This window comes from Silurus aristotelis (genome assembly GCF_946808225.1).
Source record: "Silurus aristotelis genome assembly, chromosome: 4".
Taxonomy (NCBI): Eukaryota; Metazoa; Chordata; class Actinopteri; order Siluriformes; family Siluridae; genus Silurus; species Silurus aristotelis.
This window is the reverse complement of record NC_139577.1, coordinates 18,732,730-18,754,176: the sequence shown is the minus strand read 5'-3', so window position 1 is coordinate 18,754,176 and position 21,447 is coordinate 18,732,730. Positions and strand designations below refer to the sequence as shown.

The 21,447-nt window shown below is 39.9% G+C and overlaps 1 protein-coding gene across 6 annotated transcripts in view; it reads left to right on the top strand.

Annotated features, from left to right (window-relative positions):
- The first annotated feature begins 14,452 nt into the window (after positions 1–14,452).
- zmiz1a (zinc finger, MIZ-type containing 1a) overlaps positions 14,453–21,447 on the top strand; it is a 112,862-nt gene continuing 105,867 nt past the window's right edge. For 2 of the 6 annotated variants that reach the window (XM_083540332.1, XM_083540333.1), the window contains exon 1: positions 14,453–15,701. The gene's annotated coding sequence lies outside the window, so the exon portion shown is untranslated. The remainder of the gene's footprint in view (positions 15,702–21,447) is intronic. The other 4 variants (XM_083540336.1, XM_083540330.1, XM_083540335.1 and 1 more) reach the window with 2 other exon arrangements.

Genomic DNA, 21,447 nt, shown 5'->3' with positions numbered 1-21,447 from the left:
CAAAGAATCCTTAAAATCTTTTAATGAATTAGAATAAGTAACATAGTTATGTTTCATATCACAAGAAGCATAAACTATATAGCCAAAAGTGAAATTCACACAGAGTCTGCTGTAGAATTGCAACTTCCCTTCACTGGAACTGAGGTCCCAAATATTCTTCAGTAAGAATTATAAAAACATCTATAGGTTACGTATGTAACCCTGGTTCCCTCTGCATGACCACGCTCTGAACCAAGTGAGTAATCAGTCCAACAGAATTGTGCAACGTCACTGGCAGGGTGATGTCACGACCATGAAGCTATAAAAGCATATGCCATTAAGATGGTGCTGTCTTCGAAAGTAAAGGAAGCATTCGCATGGATGCATGAATTGCGGCACCAAGATGCAGCGTCTCATTCCCTCGGGGAACCAGGGTTACATACGTAACCTAGAGACATACCCCTTCAGGAACTTGAGCTACATCAACAATGTTTGGGAATGAGTGTACAATACCACCAGACTGACCAATCCCTGCCTAGTGTGCATGAGCACAGCTAGGTCGAAGGACAGAGCGTCCAGGAGTGGCACTAATGTCAATGCTATAGAACCTGACAAAGGCCAGTCGGGTGGACCAGCTTGCAAATGTGTTGGAGAGACACTCCAGAGGAAAAGGCCTTAGAGGCTGCCACACTTCGGGTTGAGTAAGCTCTGGCCCCAAACGGAGCAGGGAGACTTACAAGAGGAGTGTATAGTAGCCACAATCCACCTGCTATGGGTACAGGGAGACCAATCTTATACAAACAGTAGCAGACAAACAGCTGGTCTGACTTTCTCCACACGGCAGTTCTGTGGACGTATGTGTGGATGTATTAAGCTTCTCCTGCAGTCTCTGGGGTAGAGAAAGGCACTCGCCATGCCTGGAGTGAACACCAGACAGGAGGGGCTAACAGAAAGGACATGAAAGTCCCCAACACTCTTTAGAGATGAGATGGCCAGTGAAAAAACCAGTCTTGACTGTTAAAAATCTCAAGGACATCTCGGGCAGGGACTCGAAGGGAGGCTTAGACAGGGCCTCCAAGACGGCCAGGTCCCACGAACGCACTCTGGGTCGCAACTGAGGCCTTAGCCTCAGGGTACTGTGGAGGAAATGTTTTACAAACAGGTTTTTTTCCTAGGGACTATTGGCCAGCGGAGCATGATAAGCTGCAATAGCGGACACGTAAAACCATTAGGGTGAAAGGAGAAAACCCTTTCTCGAACTGTTCCTGAAGAAATTCCAGCACTTGGCCAACTGGGCAGTTAACTGGGTCTAACTGTTGACCTCCACACCATATTGTGAACAGGCACCACTTTGGAGAATTTTTGGCACTTCAGGATTGGAAAATGGTCTCTACCACCTCAGTCAAAAGACCAGTGGCTAAGAACTGTGCTCCCTCAGAGGTCACAGATACAGTCTTCACAGCTCATGGGGTGGACATCTCCCAGGGAGGGTGTTTGAGAATGTTTACCAGGGCGGTGAACCATGACTGGCCTGGCCAGCATGGGGCTACCAGGAGGAGATGGACTTCATCCTAGCAAACTCTCTCTAGAACTCCCAGGAGTAGCGCAATGGGGAAAAAGTGTACAGGCACAGTTTAGGCCTGCACCAGCATCCAGTTCAAGAGGAGCTGGGTAAGTGAGGGAAAACCAGAGGGGACAATGCGAGGTCTCTCGAGTTGCAAAAAGATCCACTTATGCTCAGTAAAACCTCCTCTATATCTGCTCCACCACATCCAGGTGGAGCCCCCACTCCACGGGTCTCGGCCTCCTCCTCCCCTGCTCCCTGCTCCCTGGTTAAACCATCCTGGGATGTATACTGCTCTCAGTAAAAAGCAGCTTCATTTGGGCCAACAGGAGGATCTATCATGCCAGCTTGCAAAGCAGGCGAGACCGCAGACTCATTGGTGGTTGATGTTAGAGACCACTGATGTGTTGTCTGTACGGATCAACACATGATGGCCCCTAAGATCTGAGAAAAAAATGCTTTAATGCTAGAAGCACGGCTAGCATCTCCAAGCAGTTGATGTGTCACAAGAGATGGGGCCCTTTCCATAGACCTTGGGTGGAGCAGCCACTCATGACCATCCCCCAACCCTTGAGTGAGGCGTCCATCATTAACGTTACGTGACAACAAGGAGCCCCCAAAACAGGGCCCTCTAACAGGAACCCTGGGTCTCTCCACATGCCTAAGGCTCGCCACATGACCTTAATTGTGTGGAGTGGATTGCCCTTCCAGGAGAACACTTAGGTCCTGAGCCACCACTGCAGGGATCGCATGTATAGTAGGCCAAGTGGCACCACATTGGATGAAGCTGTTCTCAGACCCAGAAGTTTTGGAACTGCTTTACATTGAGTGACTGACCTTCTCTCACTCTCTTGACTGCCATAAGGATTAACTCGATTCAAGCAGAAGACAACTGTGCCCATATAGTGGTCGAATCCCACACCATGTCTAGATAGGGCTACTGAAGAAAAGAAGACTTTTCTTGGCATATAGACTTAACCCCAGTTTCTTCATGTGGGCGAGAATGACATCTTAATGCCAAGTGCTCTGATTGAGCCAATATCAACCAATCGTCGATATAGTTCAGTATGCGATGTCCCAGAGTCTCAGGGGAGCCAGAGCCGCACACTTTGTGAAGGTGCAGGGTGAGAGTGCAAGGCCAAAAGCAATGGCCTGAAGCTGTCCTAGGAGCCTCCTGGGAGCCCCTACAAATTTACCAGGGCTGCCATTAACCAGCCCTAGCAGTCTCTTGGTGGCCCTGAGACCCAGGTCTGTAGCATGATACAGCTCTTTTATTTTGTTGTGCCTACTTTCCAGCCACCAACCTGAACTGCTGGCGTATAGCACAGGGCTTTCAGGGACAATGCAGCACCAGGTTAGAGATAGACGGCCAGTGTCTCTTCAACACGGGGCATTCTCCCATAACTGCACTCTTTCAGCCCCAATACATTAGAGTAGAGAGAAACATTAAAGCTGAAGAGGTGGGCCAAATAAGGGCTGCCCCAAGATGTAGACACTAAAGTGTGCAGATCAGGAAAAAAGGGCAGGCCCCGGCATGGAGGCAGTGCTAGTGGTTGCAGGAAATGCTTGTCCAATTAATTCGACGGATGCTGTTCCTGACTTTCTGCTGGCCATACAATATTGAGCTTGGCTACAGCACGAGTTACTACCTCCAAGAGCTCCTCGAAGTGGACTGGCTGTGAAAGCACCTGTAAGAACTCTGTGAGAAGGTGCTGGATCTGACAGGTGAGGAAGGAGAAAGGGACAAGCGCATCTACAATCCCTCTGACAGGTCCATTTGCAAACCCCATGACGTCAGACAGCGTTTCACCTCAGCAGAAGCGGGACCAAAACCTCAAAGAGGAGCGAGAGCGCAATCCTCGAAGAGCGCTCTGCGGGAGCGGAGCATGTGCAGGGACATACGTCCGCAGTGCAAGCAGTCGGCTCCAAACATGCCCCGCTTCCAGACAAGCTACACAGACTGCCTGCTTTTATATTGCTTTTTCCATTTTCAGATTTATTTATTTTGTATATATTTTTACAGACTTACCGATACTCACCTGCGGCAAAACCAAACACAAACAGAGTGCTTTCTGAACAAACAGACGCTAGCACCGACTCCACAGCATGTGCTTTTATAGCTTCCTGGTCGTGACATCATCCCACCAGTGATGTCGCGCTTTTCCGTTTTCCGTAATCGGGACTGATTACACACGTGGTTCAAAACGTGGCCACGCAGAGGCGTTCCCAAATTATTGTTGATGCAGCTTCGAGTTCCCAAAGGGGAACTTTATTTAGATTGGAGTGGAGAACTCATGTGACCTGCACAGAGTTTTGAACTCAACCCTACTGAACAGTTTTAAAATAAATTGGGGCCTCCTCGACCATCATCAGTGCAAATTGTCACTAATGCTAAATGACATTCGAGTTAAATGGTAATATAATAAAAGCATTCCCAAAACAGTGACTGAGATTATACCGGCTGTTCTAATAGCACATATGGTTGTTATTGATCAGGTGTTCACAAACCTTTGTCAATATTGTGTATGTTCAAGTCTTTTTTCTGTACATGATGTGCTATATTGTATACTGAATATGGGGTATTGGTTAGTTCCCTGGGGATTCTGATGCAATCAGTCATGCTATAATAATACTGGATCTTTAATGGAACTAATATAATTTATTTCTAATGCTGCAGATTCACTCCAGACTTAACATTGCTCCACTAGTGCAGAAGATTTCCTACAAACCCATTGTCTACTTAAAATGAGTGTTGTGGTGTTAATGTCACTCCACTATTGAATTAAGTTACATTTGAATGGAAGTAATGATGGGAAATGAAATAATGTGGCATACCACATGTACTCCTCACGCTGACTGTGTCACTATGTGTCATTATGTTTGAAGAAAAAAAAGCTGAATTAATGGTGAGGAATTACACATTTAGCAATTATGCATCTAATATGAGGTAAAGTGTAATTATATATATATATATATATATATATATATATATATATATATATATATATATATATATATATATATATATATATATACAGTGAGAAAAATAAGTATTTGAACACCCTGCTATTTTGCAAGTTCTCCCACTTAGAAATCATGGAGGGGTCTAAAATTGTCATCGTAGGTGCATGACCACTGTAAAAGATATAATCTAAAAAAAAAAAATCCAGAAATCACAATATATGATTTTTAAACTATTTATTTGTATGATACAGTTGCAAAAAAGTATTTGAACACCTGTCTATCAGCTAGAATTCTGACCCTCAAAAACCTGTTAGTCTGCCTTTAAAATGTCCACTTTTACTACATTTATTATCCTAAATTAGATGCACCTGTTTGAGGTTGTTAGCTGCATAAAGACATCTGTCCACCCCATACAATCAGTAAGAATCCAACTACTAACATGGCCAAGACCAAAGAGCTGTCCAAAGACACTAGAGACAAAATTGTACACCTCCACAAGCAATCATTAGAAAATGGAAGAAGCTAAACATGATTGTCAATCTCCCTCGGACTGGGGCTCCATGCAAGATCTCACCTCGTGGGGTCTCAATGATCCTAAGGAAGGTGAGAAATCAGCCCAGAACTACACGGGAGGAGCTGGTCAATTACCTGAAAAGAGCTGGGACCACTGTTTCCAAGGTTACTGTTGGTAATACACTAAAACGTCATGGTTTGAAATCATGCATGGCACGGAAGGTTCCCCTGCTTAAACCAGCACATGTCCAGGCACGTCTTAAGTTTGCCAATGACCATTTGGATGATCCAGAGGAGTCTTGGGAGAAAGTCATGACCAAAATAGAACTTTTGGGTCATAATTCCACTAAACGTGTTTGGAGGAAGAAGAATGATTAATACCATCCCAAGAACACCATCTCTACTGTGAAGCATGGGGGTGATAGCATCATGCTTTAGGGTGTTTTTTTGCACATGGGACAGGGCGACTGCACTGTATTGAGGAAAGGATGACCTGGGCCATGTATTGCGAGATTTTGGGGAACAACCTCCTTCCCTCAGTTAGAGCATTGAAGATGGGTCGAGGCTGGGTCTTCCAACATGACAATGACCCGAAGCACACAGCCAGGATAACCAAGGAGTGGCTCTGTAAGAAGCATATCAAGCTTCTGGCATGGCCTAGCCATTCTCCAGACCTAAACCCAATAGAGAATCTTTGGAGGGAGCTCAAACTCTGTGTTTCTCAGCGACAGGCCAGAAACCTGACTGATCTAGAGAAGATCTGTGTGGAGGAGTGGGCCAAAATCCCTCCTGCAGTGTGGTATAAAACTACAGGAAATGTTTGACCTCTGTAATTGCAAACAAAGGCTACTGTACCAAATATTAACATTGACTTTCTCAGGTGTTCAAATACTTATTTGCAGCTGTATCATACAAATAAATAGTTTAAAAATCATACATTGTGATTTCTGGATTTTTTTTTTTTAGATTATGTCTCTCACAGTGGACATGCACCTACGATGACAATTTCAGACCCCTCCATGATTTCTAAGTGGGAGAACTTGCAAAATAGCAGGGTGTTCAAATACTTATTTTCCTCACTGTATATATATCTCTTTAGTCAACGAAATGTAGAGGTTGTGGAACATGCACGTGAGTACATAAAATTACATTGTGGTGTGTGACATTCTTGTGAGTCTTAAAAGGAAGTGCAAGCAGAAACAAAAAAAGACATCATATAACAAAAATATTTCCTCAAAATGTCTGTACTCTTTTCTGACATGCTGTTTGTGAGGATTTTATTGGAATAGTGAAGTGATTAAATTTGAATATAGGTTAATTAAGTGCAAACATAATAAAACTGATGTATTTTGTACAGTTTAATGTAGGATTGTATGCTTGTATGATTACAGTAGCAAAATGTTTTGGCTTGTGAAACACAGGAAGAGCCTTATATGGAAGCTGACCTCTCAGCACAAAGGGAAGCTTACTTCTGCTGGATATAAAAAAGCCTAATGTAAGCCAATAATTGTAAGTAAAACCACGAAGAGCGAGCTTTAAGGTAAGAGATTAAGGTACTAGAGTTGCAACCAATTACCAAAAAAAAAAAAGCATGTAATAGACCTGCATATCCACTGTAATAAAATAGCACTGTTTCAAGTTTTGACACATTTTTGTCACATACAGTCACTTTTCTTTAAGTATGCAGAACACCTGGTTGTGCTTTATAAAAGTTATACACCGCATAAAATCTTTAATAGAGGCCTAGACTTGTCATAAAAACAAATTGAAAGGCATTCGCTCTGAGTAAAACCACATACTGATAGCTGTTTACTTGCACTGCATGCTTAGTATTAACAGTGAAATAGCATTTTCTAGTATGCATGGTAGAGTGAGAACTCTCTGCAAAGCGAATCTAATAAACATTGTTAATTCAATTCATAGCATGCACTCAGTGCTATAACATGCTCCACCCCATACACCGGCATGACTGGAAGCCTTTTTGATTAATTACGTTACTGGAGTCTTGTGGAGAATCATATTGATTGCTGAAACAATGCTACTTTCTCTGTGTCAAAAATAATAGAACAAAAGAGATTGTTGTTCTCCATTCATATGTTTTCTCAACTGTTATTTTGTTCAGAACAAAATTTATGAAAGTGTGCATAGAGTCTTCAAATCGTTCCTATTTTGATATGTTGACATTTTAGTGCTTGGAGCCACGGCTCAAGGCGCTCTCGTTTGTTGCCAGTGATATAATGAGCAGCGACCAAAGACTGCATGTGTACAACCACATGCCAAAGCAGGGAGCATGAAGCAGAGACCATATGTGACAGACACAGCCAAATGTTAGCTAAATTGGCTAGTAGAGTTTTTTCCTGATTTTCTGATTTTTTTTTTTTTGTAGGCTTGTTTTTTTTTAAATGAGCTTTCAGGGAGAATAATTTCATGCTTGACAGTTAAGTAGTTGTATCATTCACCAAATAATTAAACTGTTATACACTGCAGTAATGTGAAGCATAATTTTATCGCAGACTACACTTACTTGGAGCCTGGCCAGGATTTGGGTCTTTAATCAGTGATTCTTTTAACTGGTAACAAATGTTTCTGTGATTTTGTCTGGGGCAGGATGTAACAAGTGCATATAAAGGCATTTGTACAAATTATTAATACAGCTTTGTACACATTAAATAGATAGTCTAATGTTTCTAAATAATCCTAATTTTTTAACAATTTAATTCAAAAAGTACAGACAGGCATTTTATATATATATATATATATATATATATATATATATATATATATATATATATATATATATATATATATATATATATATATATATATATATATACAGTGGGGCAAAAAAGTATTTAGTCAGCCACCAATTGTGCAGTTCTGCAAATGTTCTCCCACTTAAAAAGATGAGAGAGGCCTGTAATTTTCATCATAGATACACTTAAACTATGAGAGCCAAAATAAGAAAAAAAAATCCAGAAAATCACATTGTTTGATTTTTAAAGAATTTATTTTGCCAATTATGGTGGACAATAAGTATTTGTTCAATGACAAAAAAGCAAGATGCCAGGAATCTTGCTTTTTTGTCATTGAACAAATACAGGCTCCTCATTGAACAGGCTCCTCTGTCCTTGTTACCTGTATTAATGGCACCAGTTTGAACTCGTTATCAGTATAAAAGACACCCGTCCACAACCTCAAACAGTCAGACTCCAAACTCCACTATGGCCAAGACCAAAGATCTGTCAAAGGACACCAGAAATAAAATTGTACACCTGCACCAGGCTGGGAAGACTGAATCTGCAATAGGTAAGCAGCCTGGTGTGAAGAAATCAACTGTGGAAGCAATTATTAGAAAATGGAAGACATACAAGACCACTGATAATCTCCCTCGATCTGGTTCTCCAAGCAAGATCTCACTTTTCTCTCATCTCATTTTGTCTCTCATAGTTGAAGTGTACCTATGATGAAAATTACAGGCCTCTCTCATCTTTCCAAACTTTATATATATATATATATATATATATATATATATATATATATATATATATATATATATATATATATATATATATATATATATATATATATATATATATATATATATTATATATATATTATATATATATATATATATATATATATATATATATATATATATATATATATATATATATATATATATATATATGAAAATAAAGAAAAATCTTTGAATGAGAAGGTGTGTCCAAACTTTTGGTCTGTACTGTATATATATATATATATATATATATATATATATATATATATATATATATATATATATATATATATATATATATATATATGTGTGTGTGTGTGTGTGTGTGTGTGTGTGTGTGTGTGTGTGTGTGTGTGCGTGCCAAAAGTTTGGAAACCTTTAATCTTTTATCATTATAAGGCACGTGAATATTTACTTTGAACAAACAGATATATAAATGTACACACGTTAAACTTTATTTTCTTTGAATAATTCTCACTTAGCATGAATAACAGCTTTATACTCTCTTGGCTTTCAGACAGTTCTGCTGAAATACTTTGGGGTTTTTTTTGTAAAACTTACCAAATGTGTTCTTTGTTAGTTGGATATTTCTTTCTGACAAGGTGATCCAGTTCATTCCAGAGCAGTTCGATAGGATTTAGGTCTGGTGACTGGGCAGGCCATTCCATTATAGATAACACACCAGACAACTGTTTACTATGTAAATAATGCTTACAGAGCATGGATGTATGCTCCAGGTCTTTTTAAAGTTGGCTCCAATTCACCACAGTCTAGATTTAAATGCAAGGTGGTGTATTCCTTTGAAATAACCATTTTAACATTCCCTGCTCAAAAAACCCCCCAAACCATTAAGCTTTCACCTTCCATGTTTGATTGTGGGAATGGTTTTCCCTTTTACATAAGTTCTTCTGTTAGAGCCAAAAATGTCCAATCTGTCAGCAGAACTTTCTTCCAGTTATTCACTGTCCAATACTTGTGTTTCATATAAACAAAAGGAACATGTATGTGTCTTAAAAATGATAATATAAAAGGTGTTTCCATACTTTTCACAGCCACTGATTGTCTAAAAAACATTTTGATTATGACCTTAGGACATGCAGAAACTTGAATTTTCTATAATTACATACAACATACACAGTAGATCACAGTAGATCAGTACACATCACAGTATCGCTCTTTAGCCTATGAGGAAGGCCGGATGACACTCAGCCAGTAGATGTCAGTCTTCTCTGTAGTATTAGTGCCTTTTCTCAGATGCCTTCACCCTGGAGGGCTGTGGAAAGGCCCAAGGTTTAACACTTGATGTCAGGAGATTATTTAAGTGTGAGATACAAGTCTCTAAGTGAGCCATTAGCGTGGATTGGACTCAAACACAAGCACTAGAGTTCATTACAATGTTATTAAGTACATGTTACACTTGAGGCACAATTTTCAATTACAACATATTACTCAAGTAACATGAAAATCCACTAGTCAGTATGCAGTGATTTATTCCTAACAGCAAACACGGTCATCTTTAAAATAACAGCAGGGCTCCTGCAATAAGGACGAGATAATTGATATTGTATGTGGTAATTCGTTTGCTGAAGGACAATTTGACCAGATAACATATAAAATATATTAGATAAAGTAATATAAAATGTAAAAAATCACAGATTTGACTTCTAGGTGATAAGTAATTTGGTGTGTTTAAGGCTGAACAGGAACTCAAATTAAATATATCCTCTGTCTGTGCCTTTATATAATTTATCTTCTATGATGACGTTAGACCCTTACTGGCAACAGAGTGCGAGTTAATTTCATCCCACACAATAACACAATCTCACAGTCTATTGTGCTCCCCCTCTTTTCCCAGTTTGTGTTGGCGAGAGGCATTAGCATCGCTGTCATTGAATCATCAGAGCCTGAGAGCCACCACTCCTTTGAAGGATTAACTTCATTAGCATGTTTTCATGCCACTTGTCTACTAATTGCCCAGTTGAAGCGCCCACTTGTTGTGCTGGTGAAACATGCCTAGACATCGGAAATTAAAGCTGCACCTTGTGTTTCTGAAAGTTATGTCATGCGTGGACTTCTTCTTCTATGTTGAAAGATTTTTCAGCTTAGTGACCACAACCAATAACCATATTTAAAATATAATATTTAAAATAAGTGGTGCACACAACACTGTGCTCTGCCGTGGTCATGATAATTTTCTAACTTAACATATTTTCCATGACCAGAAAAGAAGCTCAGTTCCACCTCTGTGACCCTATTGAGAGAGACAATTATTCCAAAATTAAACAGAAAAATTGCATTTATATATTTATATAGCAACTAATCTCATGCACATTCTTAGTGAGGGCTTAAAATAAAGTTTGATTGTCTGCTACATTTCTGCTTAGCCTCATGATGTCATGTATGGAGAGATATTTCTCAGTTTCAACCTGCTAGCTCATGCCAGTTCTCCAGTAATATGATCCACATCCAATAGTTTTGAGAAAATGCTGCCTTTTCTCAGACAAGAGCTTTATTTTATTTCTTCGAGAGGTGATTCAGTAGCTCAGCACTGCAGCAAGCTCACAATTACAACAAATAAAAGCATTCATGAATTTATGAATACTGCAACAGGCGAATTTGGGAATATTGTAAGGTTTTGTGTTTTGCAAGTTTGATCTGCTGGGTATACGTTTTCGATGTTTTCTATGTAATAGGATTTCTTCTTCTAGACTTACAGAAGACTGCAGTAATGATTATTTGGCTTAGCTATCAATAAGCAAAGCTTCCAGTAAGTCTTGTTTGCTTTTTTAAAATGTATCTGACAATAGAGTAGTTTGTTTCTCATTATGATTCATTTCCAACAGCTCACATATACAATAGATAATTATTGAAAATCTATGTCTTGTGTGTTTGTTTGTTTGTTTTTGCAAAACAGACCATTTGGGAATTATGCTCACAGTAAACAGCTCCATGCACAAATTATAAATAAGTCAAATTAGTAAAATCCCTGAGGAAAGGTCTGAGAGGCTTCAAAGGTTATATAGATTATATACGTCTTCAGTATTATACATCATCTGTATTATATCAGAATTTATTTTTGTATTACTGTAGGACATGCTTTATATCAATCAATAAGACGTTTGAAGTGCTTATCTCATATGTCATGAATATTCTTCAGCTTTGAGCTACTTAATGTTTGCTATAAGATGTAGGATGGCATTAGGTGACTCCAGGTGCTTTAATTTTTATATGCTTGCTGCTCACCAAGAGTGATTGTGATCATAACCTCAGGTTGCTGTTCTCTGCATCTTGACATTTAGATAAGATGTTTTATATAAATAAATTCCAAAACATTTATAACTAGCAGCCGTCAGCTGTTGCTGTTGTTGTTATTTCATGTTGTGTTCTATAGATGATCTATAATTAACACAAAAGCTGTAAAATCTATATTTGCCATACAGAAACATTATTAAATGTAATAATTCAATAATAATTCACATAAATAAATGCATAAATGTAAACATGGTGTGATGCAACCCTTGGGTAGGATACATAAAATATGGTTTATGAATCATTAATAATAATTTGTATAATTTAAGGTTTCTATGTTGACTCTAATCTACTCTTTGTTAGGGGATAGGAGGGCAAATAAACAAGTCCAAATTCAGTTCTTCATTAGGAAGTTCAAAATGAACCTTAACTCACTATCTGTCCGTTTAGTGCCCATTGCAACCCCCCTCCTGCCCTCCTTCATGCATGGCCTGAGGGAGCAGTTAGCTCTCTCAATGCTCTTGCTCTATTGTGAGCACACATTGATTGCTTCTACCCTCTCCAAAGCCAGCCGAGCCAGTCAGCATGGGGTACAGGCTGTCTGCTTTATCTACCACCACTCACATTTTTCACTGAAATAAAAGAGGGGGAGAGAGAGAGAGAGAGAGTCTACAAGAGAGTTCTTCTCTACTCTCCTATACAACAAATAGTTGGCCAGATGCATCTCTCTCACTGTCTCAATCAAGCGTCTGCTTTCAGTGGCTCTGCTCCAAAGAGGATCAATAGTGTACTTAAACAGATTTCTCTTGTGTCTTGTTGTCAAATATATTGTGCACCTCTGCCTTTCTGCGGTGGGTGATCTCAGAAATCTCAACGGCTCATCTTCTTGTCGTTTATCTGCATTTCCCACCTTGTTTGTTACAGATTTTCTTAATAAGCTCTTCTTCTACCATGTTAATGGTAGTTTGGCAGCATAGCCCATATTTCCTCTGAGGAGGTCCATGAGAGCGATAGTATACTGTGTAAAGCAAATAGGAGCTGTAAATAATCTGTGAAAGCTCGGCCTGTGTGTGAAAGCTTATGTCAGCAGAACTGAAACTCTCTCTCCATCATGTAGCATTGAAGGCCCAACAGCATCAATCATTTCCCCTGTGATTGTCAGGGAATTAGCTGAGCTGGGGTTCACCATAACCGTCGAGTTCACTACACTTCAGTCTGAAAGTCATGTTAGCATGGAGAATACTCTGTGCAATTACTTTTTTTTAATAACTGATGGAAGTACAAGGACAAATACAAGAGTCATAACTGTCATTAGACATTTAGAGTTCATGAAAAAAAAAATGAAAAAAAGAAATCATATTCTAGGAACAATGCATTCTTCAAGGTACATGGTAGCTGAGGCATCCTTTTGCTAATGCAAAATATTCTGTAATAACACCTCACAGCTGCGTGTATGTATAAAATTATCCAGCAATTCAGTCAAGCTGAAGTCACTCCACCTACAGTCCATCCATCTTCTTGGCAGCCATCTGGTCATATTGTTTCAGAATGCAAGAGTTGAGGGCCTACCCATCAACACCAGGGGTTCCGCACCACAACTGGCTTTGAACTAAAGTGGCTGTTCATTGACTGCCTGTGTTTTTTTTCCCCAGACGTGATGAACCCATGCAACTTTGAGCGACATCACAAAAACATGATTAATGGTCCATAACACAGGATATTATGAGCAGTCTGAAATTTATATGACAATAGATGCAGGGTCACTAGCAATCACTAAGCCTTGCTTTGATACTGAGTTTAAGGAAATGTCCATCCTTGGAAAATCTGTAGCACCAGCACCTACATTTGCAAAAAAATCCAGATGTCTGCAACTTCAGCATCTGTTACAGCACTTTTCGCAGTCTCTCCTCTGGGAGGGGGGATTGAAAAACCATATTGCGTGAATTTCAAAATTTATATTCTAATTCACATTTATTTGATTGACCAATCAAAACGTAGAACATTCGATTAAATCATGTGAGTAAAACATTTAGATCAGATAAAGATGTGATGTCTGACATTGCCCATGCTGCCTCTCTTGTCATTCTGACCATCACCATATAAGAACAGGACAGAAATAAAAATGAATGAGTGCCTGTAACCAGTGATGTCATCTGCCAGATTTATCCCTGCCAACTTAGATAACTGCACAGGAGCTAGTGTCCTTGAGACAGAGTGCTCACAGAATAAGCCCAATGCATTAGTGTCAAAGCCTTGCAGTGGAAGAGCTAAGGACACTGTTCAAAAGACACAGCTAATGTTTCTTTGCAAAGGAGCACCGGGCAACGCAGTGAATAAGGGCGCTTATAAAGATAACACTGGAGAGGTCAAAACCTTGTAAATAAACAACGCCTGATTTGCTCGAACGTCAATTGAGTATAGAATGAGCGTTTAAGCTAACACAGAGGCTCATTTGGAATCAGTTGCGCATTCATGTCATCATTTGCATAATACATCCGAGAGGAGCTTTTCTTTTTTTTTCCACCAATAAGGGCTAATGGAAATTTCGGACTATGTTTGGACAGGCTCTGTCGCGGCACGTGCAATGAATGAGTATATGCCATGTTACACTCGTGGACATTTGGACCTGCCCACACTTATAACCCCCCACTTATAACCTGTTGGGGTAGGTGAAGCTCGCAGTGTTGGGTAATGAAGAAGGAGAAGAAGAGATCTAGGAGGACGCAGTGCGTTATTGGTGCGCGAGCTCGCGCTTCTCCCGTCGTTGCGCCGTCGGGAGAGACTCATTGTTCCTTGACGTCACCGCTGAGCGCGAGCCTGCAGCCGCCGCCGCCGCCGCTCTCAAACACGTCTTTGTTATTCAGGGCTTTCTATCGCACAGAGCCGGCGACTCGCAAAATACGGAACCAGGCATTCCTCCTCCTCCTCCGCTACTTTCCTCCTCCTCCTCTTTCCTTCTCCTCTCTTCTCCTGCCTTTTTCGAGGAAGCACGAGGAGGAGGGGAGATCGCGCGCGCTAGCTGATTGCTGCTGTAACGCGATCGTGTTACAGCAGAATAAAAAAAATATATCTATATATAGATATATTTATATATACTGTCATCGGTATAATAGTATAATTAACGCCCTGACGCCCTGTTCAAGTATTGCACATGATAAAATGGGAAAGGCTTAAACACGTATTATATGAAGCATATCATTAAGGACAAGTTATTTTGAAGTCTTTCGAAAAATACAAATAAAAAAAAAAATTGCATTTTGAACATCCGGTTTATTTCATGATGCACGGGCACGCGCCAAAACAAAACAAAACAAAACAAAAACACACACAACAAAAAAACCCTTACATGTTCATTTACACAGAACATTAAGTGTGAGTGTTTTGTTCTTTGACAAAACGTGCACTGAATGAAAAGCATTATGAGAGTAATAATGAAATAATAATAATAATAATAATAATAATAATAATAATAATAATAATAATAATAATAATAATAATAATAATGGGAAGAATAACCTAAAAGGCAATCGCGTTGAATGGGGGATTAGAAAAGCAAAAGCAGGAGAGCGGATCGGTGTTGATCGTGCAGGATCAGTGAGGCGTCAGTGTGAGCAGTGTCCTCATGGTGAACACTCTGGGACGCGTTTTGTCAGCAGCCGGAGCGCGCGCTGGGGTAATAGAATAGCCCGTGTAATTTGACACTTCAACTTGCCGTGCTCTACGCTAGTTGATTCAGGCAGTCGCACTCCGGCGAAAGCCTTGTGCGCCTTTTCTCCCTACTGTGTTTTTTTTTTTTTTTTTTTTTTTTTTGCAAAGACTATAAAGGAGAAAAAAAACCCAAAAGAAATAACCGAAGCGACTTCCGCTGAGGCAGGATTTTTCTTTCCCGGAGACGCGCTCGGATCGCATCTGAAAGTAAGTTGCGAGCCGTTTTCGCACCTCTCGCTCGTGTTCGCAAAGCTTTTATTTTATGCATTGCGTTTGAATGCGTGTGAGTGTGAGAGCAAAAGAGTGTCTGCGAGCGCGCGTGCGTGTGAGTGTGTGTAGCCAGCGAAGCTAGCGCCGACCTCAGCTAACAATGGAGCGAAGGCTTAAAGGATCGCTGAAGTGTAGCGTTTGAATCGTGGCCGGAATCGGCTTGGGTTTGTCGCCTGGCCTAAAGAAAAGCTCCTCTCGCTCTCAGCTCTCACTCGCGATGTGAAACAGCAGTGATCACACACACACACACACACACACACACACACACACACACACACACACACACACACACACACACATATATATATATATATATATATATATATATATATATATATATATATATATATATATATATTTATTATTTTTTATTACTGGCTATTTGGTGTGAATGAGGAACGCGGAATTAGGCTTTTGTGCTGCTCCATTCACTCTTATGATACGAGGATGTTAGGAGCGATCCGCTTTTATTCCTAGAAAAACGTGTTTATTTATTATAGTTTTTTGTTGCAGATGTACACAGGAACACAATCATACGTTTTTGTCGCTGCCGCTTAGCACATTAGGTGAGGCGTTTAGAGTATTCTGGAAAAAAAAAACGTGTGATCCAAAGCCATCCAGGCATGAGTGACTTTAACAGCATGTTCGCGGCATGAATATTACAGTATTGGGTCACTTCCTAATCACTCAGCGGTTTTAGATCATATCTACACCTCCATACCGGACACAGAGCGTGCAATGGGGTATTTCTTGCACCAACTCTGTCCCGAGGCGCTCCGGCAGAACATCACGCTTTTGTCCGCTAACAGAGCGCCGAGGCGAGAAGTTGCATGCTTTATCCTCCTCGCGCTTTAACACTGAGCCTGGCAGGAGAAGATCAGCTCCGATCCGAGTTGAGCTTTAGAAAAAAGAGCGGCCCCTTCCTCCCTTGTTAGTGGCTTTCTGAGGGAATTTAGGGAAACATGACTTTCACCAGCAAGACACGAAAGGGCAAGGTTGACCGAGGTATCCTATTGTTAGCCTCAAGCAACTCCTGATTTCCTGAAGCCCCCCTGATTCCTGTCAGATCACAGTGACTAAAACTAATAAAACAGCCATCATGTTCAAATTGAATAAAAAAAGAATATGCTGTTGTAATGCACAGTATATCATATAACAACTGAGAAGCCATGTCCTGTCAGCTCTGTGCAATGTCTCTCCCTGCTGTTTTAGTGTATTATTTTCATCCAGAATACTTTGTTTCACTCAGGGCGGTACACCATTAGTACAGCCACTTTATTTCTGCCAGACAATAAACTAATCTGAGGCATTGTTTCCATGACTGTGTGTGGATACTGATAATGTAAAAGCTTCCTTTTGCCTCACTTGGGTGCAAAGGTGAAAGGTAATCAGTTTGCTTATTTACTTTTTCTCCTCCGCCGTGACTGTATGATGCACGGGTAGTCTATATTGAAGTGTTCTCAAGCACAGAAGTTGTTTTTCAAGAGTCAAGAATGGTTCTCGACGAACTGCTTTTCAAAGCGTTCACATGCTGTCTCTGTCAGCTTGTATTTCAAAACTCCTGGGAAATCTGAATTGCTCGTGTCAGTGAACGTGCCTGAGTCCGGAACAGGGAACGTGTATAGAGGAGTTAACGTTAGTCACTACCGCAGACAGGGGCCTCAGGTTGAAGATCAGCTTCACCACAAGGCATATCACTACCGCCACATTCGCGCCATTCTCATGTAAGGGTACAGATTAAAAACCATTGGCTGTAGATTGCATAGTCCAGATAGAAGTGCAAGCAGTGTGATTGTGGTTATTAAGTACAATTATATGGAGTTACTGGGTGTGTTGTACAGAGTAACTTAACATTGGCCTTGTATTGGTTAGTTTTGTGTGGCTCATTTGAGTGCTACAGTAGTGATGAAAAAGCAGTGTTCATGTTTTATACATAAAATTAATCAAAGCTGTAATGAAGGGATTCTTAAACCTTTTAAATCCAGGAACGAATAAGTTCGATAGACACCTATGTATAAATTTTTTCCTAATGAATTTAATCCAACAGTTTAAATATTTGTGATCTTAATGTTATGTACAGTACAATTTTATCTAAAGACACCAGCAGAAGACTTTAAATCCAAGTTGAGTATATTTAAACAGGTATAAATTATTGATATTTGTATGAAACTCATTAAGTGCCAAATGACCAATCAAGTTAAATAGAAACTACAGAAACGTGATAATACAATTTACAAAATTTCAAAATTCAATTATGATTTCAAGCACTAACAAAAAAGAGGACTTCTGGGGGTCCCCACAAACCACTTTGAAAATCAGTGTTATAAACAGTTTAGATGTGTATATTAGTAATTAGTAATTGCACATTGATTGGCTAACACACATTATTGTAATGTCCAACTAAGGAGCAAAGTCTGGTTTCTTTTTAAACAAGTGTGTATGACAAAACTGAAGGAAACACAATGTTAAACCCTTCCACTCTGATCTGAGAGTTGGATGAAACCAAGTCTGTTACTGATTTATTGTCCAAATCAGGGTTAAAAGTGTTCACTACTGCTTTACTCACGTTAAACGCTATTTTAATGCCTTATTGCCTCTAGTCACAAGAGACCTGCTAGTCCTTTAAAACTGCTTGAACACTAATCAGTGTTTTGACAGGTTGACATTTAACTGTTCATGCACTATTGTGGGGAGTTGTGAAATACTTGGCTCGTGTTTATCCATCGCAGAGTAGAGAAGCCTACTCGTCACCAGCTGCACACTCCCACTCTCTAACATAAGTCAGACTTTGTGTCTGTTTGCATGTGCTCCACAAGGGATTTGTACAGCAGTTTGTATTCCTATTGACAAGTGAAGTCAGACGTACTTTATAACTCAGTTTCACACGTAAGATTTCTATGACATTGAATAAGGCCTCTTACTGCTTTTAGTCAATAAATATTACAAAAAGAAACCTCCAATTGTTTTAGTCTTTTTTTTCCCTGAAGGCTTCCTTACCTTTTTTTTAAAGCATAATTCCTTTGAACAGCAGGTTTATATGCATGAGCATCTCTTGATTTCTTTGATGTTTGCTGGCAGTTTATTACTTTGCTGAAACCAGAAGAGACTTCTTTGGCATTCAATCAAAAGAGAGTTCACGTCCCTATAAGAACGTGTTGTTGTCAGCTGCCTCCAGCTGTCAGCCTGACAATATGACCACACGAGCTGGGCTGAGCATTAGCTATCTTGTGCCACTCTGAGTGCTTCGCCCTCAGATAGAGACTTCCAAAGCCATGCTGTCACGGCTCATGCATGTTTGATTTGACGTTCTTTGAAAAATGAACGCGGAAGATGTCACAGTGAATGTATCCCATTTCTGTCAGCAAAAGAGCAAGGAATCCGAAACGACACCCAGGTACTCTCGCTCAATATTTGAGCTCGCAACTCGGAAACTGTGGCAAAATGTCCTGCCTCACTCCGAATTTCATCTGATCACAAGCAATTACCTTTCGTTTTTTTTCCGAAGTAGCTCCCTGCGCTTTCCCCTAACTGCTGTGTGTGTCTTGCAAATCCGTCCCGAGTAAAACAAACACAAACTGTTTCCTTTTGACTACGACAAATTCATTGAGCCATGTTCTCCGTGTCAAGCCGTTTGCCCTGCTGCTCTATTCATGTTCACTTAATAGACAGCTGTGAGTCGGAGATCAGGCACAGGGAAATCAAATACTGTATTTTAGGCTAGCGCTGTCTACTGGGAGGATTGATTTAGACTAGCTCTTCATTTGGAGAGAGCTGCAGAGCTTCTAGTGATGGGGTTATGTATAATGTCGATTGCTCTTGATTGGGTAATGTATTGTCCTGCTGAGAAACATAGATGTTAAGTAAATAATGCTAGTTACTAAATCTTTTGTGGTTGTTACTATCTAGTTTTACATACTGTGTTCCTGATAATGTTCATAAAAAATGTGCCAAGATGTTGTGTTTGAATAACTTAAACATTATGAAAATATGCTAAGCAACAAGTAAGATTTAAATGTAAGACTCACTTAGAGATGTTGTTTTTACATTAAATCATTACCAATATAGCCAACAATTTGATGGTTTAAAGTTTCACATGTGAAGAGTTTGAATACTGGCAAATATAGGCAAATTTGAATGTCCTTTCTAAGATTAGAGATGGCTGAAAAACCTTTCAGGCTTTAGAGATTCTATTTAACAGTGGCATCATCCAGCCCATTAATGTTTGGAGGGAAGATAGAATTGAAAGTGTTCCACAATTTATTTTATTCAGCTCTAGAGAAAGTCATGCGTGATTATTTTGTAATGATTTGTTCCTAAGTCTATGTAAATGTTCAATTCCAGGTGAAAAAATGCATGACACAGACTGTTGTTTTTCTTCTTGGTAACTTACATTTGCATGAATTCACTCGCACCACACTCTAAAAGCAACACCTGCTAAACACTTCTCTTTTTATTGAACATACAGAAATGTTTCTTTGGATATTATTCTATGGGAAGCCTTGAGCACGTCACTATGTGTGAGCCTTGATGGGGTGTGAGGAGATTTTCTTCATCACCATGAGCAGTGGAGGTCCAATAACATTCAGTATGGCTTCAAGGGATGCATAGTTTTCTCCCCTCTGACGAAGCAAAATTAAGCAGTATTTGTTTGTTTGTCTGTTTGTTATATACAATTCCATCCAAAATGTTTACCATTTACATCATGACGCCTATCTTGACAATGGCAAATGAAAGCTGCGAGGAAAAGCAGCCACAAGGTGTCACGTAAACCTGACAAATGAATTCTGGTAAATGAAATTCAGTCCACATCCGGTGCAAAATCATTTCTGCTATTACATTAGTGGCTATTTAGTTCCCTGAAAAGGAAAGGAAAAAACCATTTTTATCTGAGACCTCAACTCTTTGCTGCACAAATGAATTTCATGCTTGACAGGTTCAGGGCAGAACTCGTGATGTGACAGCAGTAAACAACTGAGACATATATGTGCATTCTCAGTGCAGTCTCAGCAACAGATAATGAATCTAGTAGTGTGTGTATGTATGTATAAATATATACAAATATGTATTTGTGTGGGTGCGTATGACCAAACTGACATGTGATTGCAAGCACTAATTCGATCGTGCAGCTGTTAATAACTGTCCTGTAAGCTTGGCTTTTGGTGCCCAGTTGGTTCCCTCCCCTCTCCTTCATGCTCCCAGTGCAACTGTACTACTTCACACTCTTATAAGCTCATGTCTTTTAATTTTTTAGCCTGGGCTTTTTAGATAAAGAGCCACATTTGGACCCTCAGTGTGAACATATTTTAAAAATGGAATGTCTGGCAAAGCAGTTTTTGTTGAGCCGGCGCGCAGCCGCGAGCCCATCTAATGCCGAATGCTTGTTATGATCCTCTGGATTGCAATGTTAATTCATACAAATGTTAAAGGAGTGACATATGTGCTTAGCTACGTCAAAACCGGTTTTCTAACAGGAGCGTTTTATTTATTTATTTTAGTGTGTATTTATCAGCAGGCTAGTGTTCCATTGGGGTCGTCCCTCTCATCCCTGTCTTAACAGTGGCTCCAGTCTTAGTATTCCTTTTCATACGGCAAACAGATACCTGATTGTCACTCGGTGACAGAGGAGAGAGCGACTGTGCTCGCTGTGCTCGTTTTCAATCTGAATGCAACTGCTTGTGTTTTC